Genomic DNA, 5343 nt, shown 5'->3' on the forward strand with positions numbered 1-5343 from the left:
TTATTTAGCCGAAAATTTACGTTTATTGACTTTTCCACTTCATAGACTTCAAGCGAAACTGAATTTATTTTAAAAATATTTTCTAAAAACAAAGGCATGGGTCAGAGGATTGCAAAATTTCTACTTTAGAAACTAAGTAGACGGTAAAATGTATTAATAAACGTCATGACAACAAGCAAGCCACTTGATCAAATTAAATGGAGATGTCATACCACCGAAGAACTAATAAAAATCTCAAATGTAGAAACTGACGAAGTGGCGAATTGGTAAAAAGAGATGTTCAAATGACAGTAAGAAGTAAGAGAAGGACAACGCAATGCTATGAAGTCAACATAACTTTTTGGATGTATAAAAGAAACTACCACGGTGTTCACTTGATTTCTTCAATAACATACAATTGATTTTATAGTGGATTCATTTCATTCTTCAAATAGCGAGTTGGGAACATTAAAAAAGACTTAAAAAAATATAGGTTTAAAAGTGATAATAATGAAGTTCTCAATTTTCATTTCTAAAGCCTTCGATCTGATCAGTTATAACTCCACTTAGGTTTACTTAAGAAATTATGAAGATATTTCAATAAAATTCAGGGAGAGTATTACACCGATTCTCAGTATTCAGAACTTAGCAATACATGTTTGTCGATTACTGAATGGTTTGATCGTTTGTAAGACACTGATTTATTAAGGATACAATTGCTTCTTATATACTATTTTTACATATGATTCCTATCTGAGAAATGGATACATTTCAATAATCAACCATGGAAAATTCCACTTTCCATTATGTTTTTACATATTTATCTTATATTGGTTTTCCTAAACATTAAGAGCTGGTAACAATACAATTTTACTACTGTCTGTTATTTGTTTGATTATATTTGTGATTTAGTGTGTGGGTCGTCAATTTTAGTTAAACATAAGACTATGCTTGAAAATGAGAAATGTGTGTTTGGCAGAATTTTTGAAAATGAATGTACTTATGTGTTAACAGATCTATTTATCTGCAAAACCAAATCTAAGAAAATTTATAACCAGTGTTAGAATGTCGAATTTGTTTAAACGCAGATAAGACTTCTAATCATATTCGTTGTTACTGTATGAATTTGATCTAGCCCACTGAGAGATTATTTGGCGGGTAGCCCTCATCTCTGTCTGATTAGGTAATCTTCAAACATAATAGTTAAATGACTTTCGTTTATTTAGTAGCTTGTAAGGACTTACATTGTTCGGATTGCTCTGTTCTGTCGGAACCTAGTACATTTTAATTTTTTTTGCTAGGAAAAAAGTGCAAATTAAGCGAATTTTAAACAAATTCAAAATACATGTAAGATGGTTAGTATATATATGGTGAAGGAATTATTTCATGTCACGTTTTTGTCCATATCGAAAACAAATTAATATAAAAAAATTTAATATGAGTGTGAAATATGGTGCAGACAAGGAAGTTGAAATAAAAAAGCAGATCTTTTCCGCATATGTGTGATATATAAAATATACATGATGAATTTAAATGATTCATATCACTGTTACAGTAAATATTGTTTTTCTCATGTTAACAAAAACGTTGACAAATTTCTTTACCAATAGATTAAAATATCAAGCCCTGATCAAGTCTCACTTATTTTTATTTGTTTCATTCTATAAATATATTGTAGTTAACAAACGAAAGTCTCTTTATGATATAAACAAAAATTTATATAATACAATTATTTAATCAAGTTTTAAAAATTATGAACTTTGGGACATTATATTATATATTCAATTTTACATATATATAAAATATAAAAAGTAAAAGTAAAAATATATGTAATAAAAATATATGTATATAAAATATATATTTTAAAAATAAAGTATTAGTGTTGCTGTAAAGCTAGCTTTCTTTGTATAGTGACAAAGAAGCTTTATTAAACCCCTCTAAATTTTAAAAATATGTATATTAGTTCTGGTTAGGTTCCTGGGGTCGTTCAAAGACGAACTTAGACCATAAGGTCCATTGTAATATCCTTCAGAATTTGACACCTGTCACTATGACCATTTAGTACTGGCCATAAAGCTATTGACACGAGCTAGGCAAATAAAATTTAGTTCTCTTAGCGAAAGGAAAAAGTGCGACCCTAAGTTTAAAATTCTATGTCTTGCGAAAGCAGAGTACAGTGGCAGGCGTATTGGTGATTCTAAATATGAATATTAAAAATATGTTTTTTTATTTATACAATATTAAAAATATATATACTATATACATAAAATAAAATTATACAAAAATTTTTAATAAATGAATTAATCTTCGAATTAAAATTTTAGTATTTAGTGGTTAAATTGCCAGAACTATTCTTTTCTTTAACTTTAGTTTATAGATCAAACTTGTACTTTGATAAAATACTGTAAAAGTGGAGTTATTTTTATTTCGTAATTGAATGCAGGAATTAAAAGTTTATGTAATAAATTCTATTATATATTAATTTGAAAAACTTTGCGTATCTTAATAAAATTTCTTTTACTTCCTCGAATATTAAGTACTTTAAATGGAGTTCACTGTATTTCATAATGTAATACGACTACAAAAGTCAATGTCCATTTTTAGGGAAAAGTTAATACTAACGTTGAACTTCGATTTCTGAAACGCATGAAAATGCTTTCACAGTCCAACCAACAAGTTATGTACACATGTGTTATGTAGCATACATACTTTCGCATAGGGACAAAAAGTTTGACAGACAGATGCTGAGATAGATACCAACAGTTAGACAACCATAAAGACAGATGGACGGACGGCAAAACATGTATTTTCTAACTTATATAGTTTCATTTGTTTTAATATTATTGTTGTTGTTGAGAATTGTTTTTATTTCATTTTCATATTGCTTTTGTTTCCGTTTTATGAAACCAGCGTTTCCGTTGATTTATGCGCATACATGACTGTGTACATACAACAAAGTCACATCAATAAAGTTGGCGACGAGCGGATGTTGTTGATATTGTTATGAAAAATGGCGTACCCGGAATACTATATGGAGCACAAAAAGACTATCAAAGCAGTAGAGCAAAGTGTGTAGTAGTAGGAAGTAAACAGCTACAAAAAAAGTACAAAAAAATTAAGGAAAATAAAAAATTAAATGGATTCAACGCAGTTGAGATTTCCGCACTGTCAGTTCCCACAGCTATACGATATGTGATCTCTTTGCATTTTACTTATATTATATTTCAATTCAATTGATTGACAGCTGAATGACAGTATCAGCAACCCATTACACTACAAAATAACTGAAGTTGATAAATGCCAACATAAAACAACAAATAAAGACACTTCATGATATTTAAGCACCAAACTTTTATTGGCGTAATTTATTTTTTAATTAAAATCATGTTAAAATAAACTACGACAACATAAATTCACTACGAACATTTAAAATGCAGGCATGAAATAAAATTAAATGGTGGTAATTAAAATATAAGCCATACGCCTGCAAAACAAAAATTCAATTAAAAAACAGTGATTATAAATGTATGTGACAGATGTATGTGCGGCAATTGCAGTTTATAATTTTAATTTAATTTTTTATTGATTTCACAAATTCCACATTTGTTAATTATACTTTCACACCTCAAAAAAAAAAAATTGTCACTTGCCATATTAAAAATTTAGCACTACTTAACACCCTCTTATGTCCTGGCAGGCAACAGAAAGATGCGAATATATGTGGCGACGATTGATTTTATGTACTGTGTGGTTTAATGTTGAAGTACTTTAACGTAAAATATACGATTTATTTTTATTTATTGAATATTTTTGTCTTTCAGTGCTTTTCTGTGTAATTTTGTGAAAATTATTGACAGTAACAGCCCAACAGCAGCTTATAAATCCATCAATTTAATTTATTTAATGGAGTCTTTTCACACATAAAGAAGAAATAAAGTAGCAGAATTAAAGACAACAAAGTTGTCAAGTAATTTAATAGAGAGACTGAATCATTAAATAAATCGTTTATTTACCATCAGCAATTAAAAGACATTTTCCCAATAAAATTGAAATTAAAAGAACTGTAATCCTCGCTCTTTAAATGTTTACAACTTCTATTAATCCACTTCAATAAGTATCTTTAAGCAGACAAATAGTCACAAAAAATATATGTTTTTTCATTGCCTTAATTGCATTTTAAGCTAAAAAATATAATTGTATAATAATAATAATAAAAATACTTTTTATTTTTTATTGCACAGCATATGGTAACAATTAATAATAAAATTACATATTTTATAAAATAATTTGCTATGAACATTTATTTTGATCCTTAATATACTTCCCAAAACCTGCCTAGTTAATAAATTTTTTATTGATTATTTATGTTGAACTGAATTCGTCTTCATTTCTTATATTATAAATATAGTTCTATAAATGAAGCAACCTTTTTTAAAAGCTTTTCTACAAAATAACTATTTTCGAACATATTTTATTCTAGAAAATCAATACCTTCACTCCCAACACGGGTACATTTTTTTGTTGTGTTATCCTTGCCATAAAATAATAAAAACGAAATAAACTTTGGAACTCTGTTACAAAATTTCTCAAAGTAAAAAATAGAAGTTCAATCGTGTGAAATGTTTGTTTTTATAGAACATTTTTAAGACTTTTAGTTGACTTTTAAATTTAATTCATAAAACTTTTCAATTAGTGTGAAGCATGCCACACTTAAGATTTGATGGGTTCAAGTTTTCAGTTCAACAAAAACCCTTATTACTTTTTACTACTACAAAAAACAAAATACTATGTGATCTAACATAAGTAAAATAAAATAATTCTATTTATAATAAAATTTATTAAAGCATTTGAACTTAAAATACAACTTATATTCACAAATTATTGGTCTCGCCCGTGCGACTCGCAGAGTAACATTAGCATGACTTTTTCAGTATTACGTTCATGGATTAGGTTTTATACATAAGAAAGAATATAGAAATTATACAACAAATAATGCCTCCACAAACAGAATAGCCTTGAAATATAACAATTAAAAATAAAAATATAATTAATTATATCACTTCGTTCTAATAAAACACAGCAAGTGAATTTATTAATGAACTTCCACAGCAAATAAACAAAACTCCAGAAAAAATGGCGATCATTAAAATCAAGTACGGCTTTAGGTCTAGGCATGAGTTCAATCTATGGTACTTGCTGTTGCAAAAAGAATTATTTCCAAGACCACTGATGATGGATATTTGCCATTACTCGAAGCAGCTGTAAGGTTAGCCAACAATTCAATTAATTAAAATGATATAAAAAATGAATTTTTGTTGTTGTAGTTCACTACTGTTCGAAAAAACCTCTTTATATTTTTTATTT

The sequence above is a fragment of the Teleopsis dalmanni genome, chromosome 2, assembly GCF_002237135.1.
Source record: "Teleopsis dalmanni isolate 2A chromosome 2, ASM223713v2, whole genome shotgun sequence".
Lineage (NCBI taxonomy): Eukaryota > Metazoa > Arthropoda > Insecta > Diptera > Diopsidae > Teleopsis > Teleopsis dalmanni.